Source organism: Mercenaria mercenaria, chromosome 6 (genome assembly GCF_021730395.1).
Source record: "Mercenaria mercenaria strain notata chromosome 6, MADL_Memer_1, whole genome shotgun sequence".
Classification (NCBI taxonomy): domain Eukaryota; kingdom Metazoa; phylum Mollusca; class Bivalvia; order Venerida; family Veneridae; genus Mercenaria; species Mercenaria mercenaria.
Window position 1 is genome coordinate 5,324,785 of NC_069366.1, and position 12,564 is coordinate 5,337,348.

General features: G+C 34.1%; 1 protein-coding gene across 12 annotated transcripts in view; it reads left to right on the top strand.

Annotated features, from left to right (window-relative positions):
* The first annotated feature begins 2,595 nt into the window (after positions 1–2,595).
* The window catches only part of LOC123549771 (piezo-type mechanosensitive ion channel component 2-like), a 158,797-nt gene continuing 148,828 nt past the window's right edge, over positions 2,596–12,564 (top strand). For 8 of the 12 annotated variants that reach the window (XM_053544995.1, XM_053544989.1, XM_053544994.1 and 5 more), the window contains exon 1: positions 2,596–2,748. The gene's annotated coding sequence lies outside the window, so the exon portion shown is untranslated. Of the gene's footprint in view, positions 2,749–7,471; positions 7,724–7,775; positions 8,011–10,825; positions 11,032–12,564 lie in introns of those variants that run through there. The other 4 variants (XM_053544992.1, XM_053544991.1, XM_053544993.1 and 1 more) reach the window with 4 other exon arrangements.

A 12,564-nucleotide genomic window follows, 5' to 3' on the forward strand; every position in this document is an offset into this window, starting at 1 on the left:
ATTTGGTTTTTAATAAAAGGGACTAAAGACCATCCACGTTAATACGAAGGAAAGTAATCCTTTAAAAACACAGGCATATCTATAATCCTGGCAGATTCTACAGGATTGATATAATGTATTTTCTGATATAATTTACTTTTTCATAGCCTATGTGATCTCTATGTATAATCTGATATTCAATTTGCCTATCATACTGAATGACTTTGGGCCAACAGCGGCCCGATATCGACCTTTTTACTCTATGTCATGTAAATTGTAATGACGCCGGGCCGACGTCGGGCCGACATCATATTACTGATAAGATATTATTGTTTAAGATATATCCAATATCTTTCACTAAAATATTACATATATTTAGATATATTTACTTCAAATATAGAAAATCCTCATCAAATATAGATCTACTTTATTTACTATACCTATATATAAATTAATTGTGTGCCGGTGTAATGAAGTATTTCGACCCCCATAGAATAATGACCCCCCGGTCATTATTCTATAGAAAAAGTGAACCCCCGGTCATAGTATTTTGACCTCCAGATCATAGTACTATGACTCCCCCACGTGAAGTAAACTGAACCTCACGAAGAATATTGACTCCCATAAAAAAACGAACCCGGTCATTTGGTCAAATTTGGTGGTAACTCATGTATCTAAGGCCTAATTGCTGCATTTTATGCCCCCACTCGGGGGAGGGGGCATATAGATTTTCCCTTGTCTGTCCGTCCGTCCGTCCTTCCGTTTGACCATTAGCCCCAGATACCATCACTTGACACAGAAATCAGAGCATTCCGCAACGGGAAAAGGGATTCTATTTCTAAACGCTGTATCTTGGTGTATACATTTTTTTCCAGGAAAATAACAATTCACAATACGTTCACAAAACACACCAGTGTCAATACTCCCTGCAAACTTCGGTATGAAGTAATTCTTCAGAAAAAAACTGAACAAGAAACTGCTAGCATAGAACTTAGTATTAATAGAAGTTGCAATACTTAGCAATGGCAGTAAAGTACGGTAGCGGCAACAATAGAAAGTAGTAGTAGTAGTAGTAGTGGCAGTTGCAGTAGCAGCAGCAGCAGAGAAATAAGTGACAGCAATAACAGCAGCAGGAGAAGAAGAGGTATATGTACAAGACGTATTAGTGGAAGCAGGTATAGTAGTATCAGTAGTAGCAGTTGTAGTAGTAGTAGTAGTAGTAGTAGAAGAAGAAGTACATGTAGTAATAGCAATAGAAGTAGCGGCACCAGTAGTAGTAGTACAATCAAAATGTTAACTATTGGCAAAGGAGGGAATTAGAGTTAGATCTAGTAAAATTGTCCGTTAGGTTTGGTGGGGATCACTTTTTAATATTATTTCAGCGCTTTTGAACGTTTTTTTTTGTAGATGAAAAGAGCGCTATAAAAATCTGGTAAATAATAATTATCGTCGAAAGTCTTTTTAGGAGCCGGTGTTTTACACGGAAAGAGTAACTTTTTTAAATAGAATAATGTCCGGGAATCGATATTGTATGAGAGTTCGAATGTAGTATATTCGGCAGTGAGTATTTTACATGGAAGGAGTCACTTTTTCTATAGAATAATAACCGGGGTCGTTATTCTATGAGATTCGAAGGGAGTCATCTTTAGGGGTCAGTATTTTACTTGGAGTTGTCAATTTTTCTATAGAATAATGACCGTGGGGTTGTTATTCTATAGAGATTTCAAAGGGAGTCAGTTTTTTTATAAGGGGAGTCAATATTTTACAGGAAAGGAGTCAGATTTTCTATCGAATAATGACCGGGGGTCGTTATTCTATGGGGGTCGAAATACTTCATTACACCGGCGGCCACATTCATAATTAGATGTCATGTAGTAACGGTCGATTTTTTTAAACAAAAAAGTGACTTCCAGTTTTTAGACATTGCATGTATTACATACATTTGCTTTACTAGCAATTTGACAAAGTTATGATATTGTACATTTAAACACTTTGAAACATTAGGTTCTGTCCACAGTACATGTATTAGTATTTGTGAAATTTCTTTGTGGGATGTTTGACCATATCCGGTGTTCCGGCAAGTTATTGTGTCAGTGGTGCAAGCTAGTTTTCCCGACTCATTTTGCAAAATTATGTAAGTTGATATCTGCTAAGTGTTATTGAATATGTTCTTTAATTTGCTCATGTCATTGTATATAGTGTAATACTCAGAGTGCTAAATATATTTATGTTATATTAATATCTTTGTAGCTAAAATTGTTGCATGCACTGTAGGTCCTACTGTAAATATTTCTTTATGTTAACTGTATGTATGGATATATTACATATCATGTACCCTTCCTGTGTGGACGTAATAAAGAATCACTCCGTCTGTCTGTTAATTTTCTGTTTACAGAAAGCAAAGAATATAAAATATATTTAACTTATTTTATAGCTCTTTGCAGAAACTAAATGTAGTAGCTCTATTTGTTCATGTTTTCAAATATAAAATTTGGGTCTAGTTTACCTTCTGGAATTATTTTCTACATTGAAAGTATAGATACACTGCATAGATGTAATTAACTGTGTGTTGCAAAATATATTAGATCTAGCATACTTAACAAATGCCGACATCTAGCTAGCGTTTCCGGATTACTCGATTAATATCATCATGTAATATCGAGTAAATGTGAAACGTGTGAATCAAGTGCGTCTGACAACTGGATCCAATTTCGTCGACAAATTCATTTCAGTGATATTTTAGGAGTTATTTCTTAATTGACAGCTACTGTGAGTATTAACATTTGTTGTTTCATGACAATTTTATTTATTATTTACTTCAAGCGCATACTTTCCTGTTTTCTGAAGTACAGTTGAAGTATTGAGGATGTATTACAGTACCCGGATAAGTCGACTCAAAGGTATTTAAATAGGGGTTTAAGTGAATGAAATTTCTTCTACTGGACGCTATTGCATGATAGTGTGTAGTTCTGGCTGCCATAACTTAACTGTCACTATTTTATATTTTGATGGTCGCGTCCAGAAATCCTAAACAGCATATAACATATGATCTCTGAATCTCCGAAGCTGAATTGTTTTAGCTATATTCAGGTCTAGGAAAGTGGAGTATTTACAGATTATCTGTAAATTTACAGATAATCTATAAATTTACAGATTTTTCAATCTGTAAATTTACAGATCAAGTGTTTGAAAACTGCTAAAATTATATTTAAACACAAAATCGCAGCTTGAAATTAATTGATTTACTTATGGTATGTATAAATAAAGGTCAATTGTAACTTTCAGTCATTTCTGTTGACTTTGATTTTTCTTAAAATGCCAAAAACTCAAAGTCAACAAAAATGGCTGAAACCCACAAATGACCTTAATTTATGCATGCTGTAAATAAACCAATTAATTCCAAGCTGCGGTTTTGAGGATAAATGTAATTTCATCAGTTTTCATACACACAATCTGTAAATTTACAGATTGAAAAATCTGTAAATTTATAGATTATCTGTAAATTTACAGATAATCTGTAAATACTCCACTTTCCTAGACCTGATATTATATAGACAGTGTGAATTCTTGTTTGAACTGTCTGAACAACAGAAAAAATGAATCTGCAAAGCAGATTGTAAATGACTCGATGAAACTGATCTACCAATTGCTAGGGCTGGGTACCGCCTTGAAAAAAATACCACGTTATACCACGGTTTTTTCCTAATTACCGCGGTATATACCACGGTATACCACCATATTTATCGTAAGACTTACAGCTATGGTAGTGGTCATAAAAATATTGAAAAACTCTCAGAAATACTTAATTTATAATGAGCAACAAAGAAGACTAGTTACTTGACTAGAATTAAAGAAAAAAATACACTGGAATATTAACTTGACTAATGACTAGTTAGATTAATGACCCTTAGTATTTTTTACTAGCGTGTATTCGTCGGAAGACGCCATATTGTCTCTAGGGAAGCACTGGGTCACATGTATATAGGCCGCGCTTGTTTGAAGTTCAATTCGTGCACCCGTTTGATAAACCAGTAACGTTTATGAAGGCTTCATCAGATCGTTTTCAAACAAAAAATAAAAAATTTCGACAACATTTTCCATAGTATTTATTTCTTTTTTAATACCTGCAAATACATACTGGGATATTTTAAACTATCATCATTTAAACAAGAAGTCGGGACTCGCCGAATTTACCAGACTCAAAGTAAAAACAAGTGCGCCCATGACGTCATCCATCTATACGGAATAATCTGGAGGTTTTCGAAGGTTTTGATTGGGGATCATGTGGTCGATCATACATGTTCGCATGTTCAATTGCACCATTGGGTGGTTATTTTTGGAAACTAATAATAGTAGCATGGGAATTCCAGAGAAATAAATCGGAAAATCATGCATGGTGTCAATTGCTGTTACGGAAGGCTACATAGACAATGTAAATTAAAAATAAACAAAGTAGGGATAATGTTGATAAAATACCGGTATTCCTCGATGGTACCGCAGTATCGTACCATGGGAAGATGGTACCACGGTTACCGGTATACCGGTAATACCGCGCACCTCTACCAATTGCAGTGGGATGAAGGTAGCAGTATTGACAGGAAATTTATTAAATTATTTTTAAAACAATATCAACAGTTCAGTGCTTTTGAATGATCGGGTCCTGCAGTATACCACTAAGGACCTCTAAGGACAACTAAGGAGGCACAAAGGACCACAAGTCTAAGGACCTCTAAGTGAGCACTAAGGGGTGACTTATGGTACAATAAAGACCCTTAAGAAAAATCTAAGTAGCAAACTGTGGATGATCAAATTTTCTTTTAGTCAGATCATGACCTGATAAGCATAATGGGATGTTAAGAGTTTTATAGCTTTAAAACTTTTGCGTAAAACTTTATCAGCCTTGCGTAAAGTTTTTTACTGCATAGCTGAAAAGATAAAAGTTCAAGGATTCAGGAAATAATTGCATTAGTCTCATTCAAAATGAGGATTTGGCACAGGAGGGCTTTGTAATATTTTATGATAACTGAAACAAGTTATGAAAGTATAAGCATTAACTCAAATGGGTTATAAACTGCGATAACTTGAAACAATTACACCCCTGACTGCTATATGTTAATCAATATTCAAACCGTTGATAACAGTGACTATAGACAGGATTTGATAAGAAAGGGATTTAACTAAAAATGTAGCAGCCACATTATAAACAGAGGCATGATGGCCCTTTAAAGTTAAAGCTTTAGTCTGCTAGCGGCAAGTAATTCTGCCTTTGCGACCAGTGCAGACCAAGTTCAGCCTGCACGAAATCATGGTCTGCACTGTTTGCTATTCAGTCAGTAAATTTTCAATGGACCCCCCCTTGAATAATAAATGGTATGGCCCAAATCAAAAATTGGACCAGTTCATTTTAGTAATTCAGCAGGTTAAAGGTTAAGCTAAATACACACTAATATGTGACTATGGATGCATTCTAGCAAAGGAAGGCTATGAGGAGTTTGAAGTCACCTTCTCATGCACATATGCCAAGCTTTGACAATGTCCCTGTATTGCGGATGAAGCTGTCTCATTTGTATAGTAGATAAACATGTGCTTGAGGTATTTTTAGCATCATGTTATTATTGCAGATTTGTACATATAAAATCTAACTGTTCCAGTAGAGCTTATACAGTAATGTAAAAATATGGACATTTTCTTCCCATATAAATGTTTTTATCAATTTTGAACTGATCAATTGTGTAAAAAGTATTGTGATTCCTCTGTCATCTGTTATCATTAACAATGTTACCGTTAACATTCTAGGGTCGTTGCTTTTTACCAGTCTAAGTGAAACTTGGTCGGAATGTTCCTATCAGTCAAATCTTGGAAAAAATTGAAACTGGGTCATCTAGTTTCAAAAACTAGGTCACCAGGTCAAACTATAGATAAACTTCCTTATCATCATAGAGGCAGATTTTCAACCTGATTTTCATAAAACTTTGTCAAAGTTTTTGTCTCTATCCTGGTTACCTGAGGTCAGTGGCTAGGTCACTAGGTCAAATCATAGAAAGACTTTGTTTACACTCTCAAGAGGCCACATTTTCTACTTGATTGTCATATATTTTTGTCAAAATGTTTGTCTCTATGAGAACTAGATCATATTCAAAACTGAATTACCTGCAGTCAAAAACAAGGTCACAAGGTCAAATCAAAGAGTCTGGAGAAACCTTCTCAACACTCTAGAGGCCCCTTTTTCTTCTTTATCACTAGGTCACTAGGCCATATCATAGTATAGCTTAGTTAATGGTCTATCTGATATAATAAAGCATTGGTATAATGTAATTTGTTTTAATGAAATCAAGGCAAAATTAAATACTAGGTCAAACATGGGTGATACAAGGCTGACAGAGCGTTCTTGTTTTTAAGATATATTTTCGAATGGAAAGTCATTATTTCTAAAGGTTGGATGGTGATAGGAAATGATGTCACTGTGATGATCAACATCACATAACTTTACAAGATTAAAGCTGATACTGCTCATGGTACTTGCATTGTACCTCAAGCTAGTTTTGAAGCATTACAGTTGTTCACATTATCTGATGGAAAGAAAAGATTTTTCATAGACTGAAAACAATACCGGAAGACACCATAAATTTTGAATCTGATTTGTGGTTATAAAACAATATTTTATATAATTTTCAGAAATTATTGTGGTATTACCAGTCCTAAATAACGTAACAGTTAATCTGGTACAAGTTTGTTTTTTGCATAAATCTTTTCACAGCGGCTACCATTTATTTATACAATATAGGTTTCTTTTTATGCTACATAATAAAATGACGAGCAACCAAATTTTAAATACCTACACAGTCCAGTGAATTTCTAAAATTTATCAAGTGCTCACTGAATACTATAAAGTCACAAAGGGTAATTGATTAGTAGTAAAAGTTTCATAGACTGAAATCCAGTTGACCAACTTTTAAGTCACACCAACATAGTTAACGCGGCAAGTGATCTGCCATTGCGAGCAGAGCAGACCAAGATCAGCCTGCACATTCGTACAGTCTGATCATGGTCTGCACTGTTCGCCATTCAGTCAGTATCTTTTTGGTAAAGCACCCCTTTTAACAGTGAATGGTACTGTCCAAATTGAAAGATGGACAAGTTCATTATAGAAATTTAGCAGGGTAAGCATTAAGATCAAAATGTCAGTTGAATAACAGAATAAGACCCAAGATGCCTTTCCAGGCACAAGCATGCACAAGCAGGCACCAGCCTTCCAGAAGAATTCTCACTTGTAAAAATTCTAAACCCAGTGCAAAGTTTTGAACTGCTGGCACTTGGTCTTGTTTTCAGTCTGTAATTAGAAACAGATCTGATTAATTTGGCCTTACTGTATACATAGATTTTTTTTAGTAAGAAAAACAACACAATACTTAAATCATAACAAGTGTGAAGGTGTCAATAAATGCAAGTGTTTACTTGCAATGAGGAGTGACATCTGTTACATTTCATCTTTTGTTGCTGTAACTGAAACACAACAAACAGAATTTGTGATCAATATTTTCTCACTTATTGATTAAATACCTTTCATCTTCAAAATCTTAATCACTGAACCATTCATGCAAAAGTTGTTTGGAGATAAAAAAAATGGCCTTGCTGCCTTTTGTGGTGAAAAATGATGTATTTTTGTGCTGATCGTAACTTGATCACTAAAATGACAGATTGTAGTGTAACACAAGGTTACTAGATGCTTTACTAATTCATAGCGGTAAGGGAGTCTGATTATTTCATGAATTAAATATTGAAAGTTGATTTCAGTTGGAATTAATTAATTTAATGGATGAGAGTTTTATTTCTCTGGAAAGTTTACATGTCCGAGATGAGCAGTTGATTATGCCCTTAATTGGGAGTGTACATTAAGTAAAATTAATGAATGTATAATTGATTACATTATTCTGCCAGTCAATGTGAAGTGTCAGGGTATGAAAGTGTTTAATCATGGAGATGTAAATTGAAGTGCAGTTTCTTGTGAAGGATTATTACAGTAGATTTGAGGTTTGAATTTTTTTCTTCAGTTTTGTATCTATTTTTAGCTCGACTATTCGAAGAATAGTCTAGCTTTCTCTCTCACACCTTGGTTAAAGTTTATTTTTTATTTTTCTGGGTCAATTACCAACTTCACTAGGTCAAGTTCCATAACTCTGACATGTATTTTGAGCAAATTATGCCCCCTTTTTGGACTTAGAAAATCCTGGTTAGTTTTACATGCAAGTTACTATCTTCAAAACTAATGCAGATATTGAATTGAAACTTCACTTGTGTCTTCGGGGTTATAAAACTAGTTGATAGCATCAAGTCCCATAACTCTGACCAGTATTTTGGCCAAATTATGCCCCCTTTTGGGCTAACATAATCCTGGTTAAAGTTTTACATGCAAGTTACTATCTCCAAAACTAATGTAGATATTGAATTGAAACTTCATATGCGTCTTCGGGGTCATAAAACTAGGTGATAGCATCAAGAGCCATAACTCTGACTTGCGTTTTGGCCAAATTATGCCCCCTTTTGGACTTAGAAAATTCTGGTTAATGTTTTGCGTGCTTGTACATATGGCTATCATTGAAAAGCATATAGCTTTGAAACTTATTTTTTCTTTTTCTAGGTCAATTACCAACCTTACTAGGTAAAGTCCTATAACTCTGACATGTATTTTGACCAAATTATGCCCCCTTTTGGACTTAGAAAATCCTGGTTAAAGTTTTGTATGCAAATACATATAGCTATTACTTAAAGGCATATAGCTCTGTAACTTATTTTTTTTCTTTTTTAGGTCAATTATCAACCTCACTGGGTCAAGTCCCATAACTCTGACAGATATTCAAACATTAGGGGTAATATTCCTGCTTCTGGAACAACAGTTCGAATAGTCTAGCATTTGCTGTCTTACGGACAGCTCTTGTTACCTGTGATGTTTTCTGCCCTATTTGTCAGTTTATGCAGTTGTGTGTCTGTCTGTTTGGCATTTCTTTGATACAACAGGGGAATGAACTATGAAGACATTTGAGCTGTTCTTTAACCCTTACTCTGCTAATTTCTATAATGAACTTTGTCTATTTTTCAATTTGGGCAGTACCATTTACTGTTAAAAGGGGTGCTTACCTAAAAGATACTGACTGAATAGCGAACAGTGCAGATCATGATCAGACTGCACAGATGTGCAGGCTGATCTTGGTCTGCACTGGTCTCAAAGGCAGAATCACATGCCGCCGGCAGGCTAAGGGTTAAAGGTATATAGAGAGCTATCCTACATGCCCCAGTGGTCACATCTTCGTCTGATCTTGGTTTAAAATTTTGATGCACTTTGACTTCATCTTTGTTATTACCACGCTTCAGACTTCATCTTCAATGTCATGTGACACAGGAGCCGTAACTCTGTACCAGTGTTACATGAATTATGCCTCCTTTTTACATAGAATTTCAAATAAAAGTTTTTATGCACTTTCACTGTATCTCTGTTATTATTGACAGCTTGTTGGCTTGTTGCACCTAGAATAAATTGAAAAATAACAAGTCAATATATAGTATTTAGAGGATTTTATATAATGGCCCATGCAACCAGCTTATGATTCTGAATCATAAAGTTGTGAAGTGTTTGTCTGGTACATATCAGAAGTGGTCATTTGATGTGATATAAAAAGAAACTTGTTTTATAACGTAAGACTTGTTTTTGAATTAATTTTTTTTTCTTGTTCTAACTTTTAATGACAATATCTGCTGGTTCAGGTATGGTTGTTTTTCGAACTATCTAATATTCGAGAGGAAAAAAATATATTTCTTCTTTTTTATTTGTGAAGTTTTACTATAGTTAGCTTAAGATTGTATGCAGATTTTTTTTTGGTTGGAGGCGTGAAGTGAACTGTGTGGTTTATTTTATGATTGTATTTTGCCTGAAACTATTAGTCATGCAAGAATGTTAATTTAGCTGTTCATTTTAAAATGTATTGCCTGTCTACCAGTATGATGAAGGTTAAGATATATAATGGGGATCTGATCAAAATTCTTACTATATAATGCAGAAAATAGGCAATGTCAGTTTTAATGCACATTATAAGATCTGTGAAAATCCTAAGTTTACGTGTGCATATTAAATTTATAAACGAGAAGTAAATAAAAGTGATGTATTTGTATTTTAATTCAGGTGAAGTCATGCGTGTATAAAAATCCTTTAAAAATATTAAGATAATCTTGAACTTTTACTGATAACTATTTCATAGGAATATATATTTTGTGGATTTTTACTTTTAAATATAGAATCAATGGAAATTTTACTGATTTGTTGGGACAGAGTTTTTCAGTTTACAACGAAAAAATCCCTCAGGTAAATTTAATTCATGATTTTCACAGTAATTTAATTATTACACAACAAACAATTACATATTGAATGATAAAACCAACAGGAAAGTAAACAATCTTTTTGACACATAAATGTCAAGAATATGCAGAACAATGAATGAATATATTGTGATATTAACATAATAATAACGTATATAATTATGTTTTAATAACAGATTATAAATGAACTGCATAAATTTATTATATGTTTATTTGTGCCATTTTACTTGTATATAAAATGATTGGTTTGAAAAATAATAGAATATAACTGAAAGGAAATATGTTTCAGATAGTGAACAGTTAGAAAAATACTTTTCCAGGAAATTAATTTTACTTGTAGGATTTCCAAGTGCTGCAGCCATATAAATGAATCATATCGATTTTAAGTTACAGTGATACCTGCAGAAATTATACAGCAAAAATATCATTTCCACTCTTGCTACATGTATCATATTAACAGTGTAGCAACAGATTTAATTAGTGAATAATGAGAGAGTTCTCTGTCAATGAAAACTTGCTGTAAGCTGTTACTGCCGATATGAATTAAAACGGAAACCTGTTATGCAGGTTGTTGCAGCGTTGGAGGGAAGGCTGTGATATAATGTAAGGATTAGTGTATTCATATCTGTTTGTTCAGGAAATACATATTGTGCCAGGGAATCTAAACATGCTTTTTCACTAAAGGTAATACTTTGAATACCTTGATGTTTTAGCTGTGTAGCATGTTATGTAATAACAAAGAAAAACATGAGCTTTGTCGTGCCCAGTGGTGCCCACAGCAGATGTTGATGCTGGTACATGTTCTGTGGAAATAATTAGCTTTAAACACCTCTCAAGGCTGTGAACTTTATTTTCTATTCAGAATTCTATACTATGAAAATGAATGGAATAAAATCATAATGTGAACTTTTTATCTTCTGTTGAGAATTCTGTACTGCAGTCAAATTGAATGGAATGAAATTTTTAATTTAATCACAAAAAGAAATTTCAAAAGAGCTCCACCTTTTGTGGTGTATATAAATTACGTTTTAAAAGTGAAATTAAGAAAAGGTTATTATAATTTTGATAAATTTCATTGTCATGATATTTTAAAAAAAAATGCATGAAGAGTCATGGATTTCTTTATGGTGTGGTAGCAGTAATTTGGTAAAAACATTCTGCCATGGTGTCCTAATAAATAGATCCTAAAGTTTTCATTTTTAGTGCATTTGTGTAGTTATTCATGTATATCTGCATAAGATAAGACACTAGTCTTGCCATTCTTAAATTCACATTTTTTTTTGGAGTAGCTCACTTAAAAATGAAAGGGTGTACGTTCTGGGGACTGGTTTCTGAAATGTGGCTATATGAGGGTACCTTGCATTTCACTGCATATAATTAAATATCCCTTGTTCTTTTCGTTTTTTTAAGCAAATGTATAGAATTGTCTTGGGGAAAACAGGTCTAAGACTGTGTGAAAATCTAGATGTATACCAAAATGGAACTGAAGTGACAAAATTTTATATGAATTTTACTTTATGTTGCTTGTATATGATACAGATGGAGGATACTCATGTGGTTGAGATTAATAAGTTACCATTTTCCCATAGTTTCCATATTATCATTGCCAACGTCACATTTTTTCTGCCTATGAATATTATAGTAAATTGTCAGTTCTTTGGTTTCCTTTGATGTTTTCATGATATGGTATTAATTACTTTGCAAGATAGTGTGTGAGCTGTTTTCGTGCTTGGGATCAGTAAATATAAACACTGTCTACAGAATAGTTTTTTCTGATTGTTAAGCTTTAATGGACAATTTGTGGTATTACTTAGATTACATAGCTAGGTCAGCAACACTTCTGCCAGAATAAACCCCTAGACATAGACCATGCAAAAGAATAGTCACATTGAGCAGGAAGCCAATTTTGAATTTGCCAGGGTTAGGAGTCAGAGGATTTTTTATGCATTAAACAGGGTAAGTTAGGTTATTATCTCCCAGCAATTAGAATGTCAATGTAGGTTTCCCTGTGGATCTGGCTGTGGATGAGCAAGCCAAACTGCTTTGTAGGTTTCCCAGTGGATCTGGCTGTGGATGAGCAAGCCAAACTGCTTTGTAGGTTTCCCTGTGGATCTGGCTGTGGATGAGCAAGCCAAACTGCTTTGAAGGTTTCCCTGTGGATCTGGCTGTGGATGAGCAAGCCAAACTGCTCTGTAGGTTTCCCTGTGGATCTGGCTG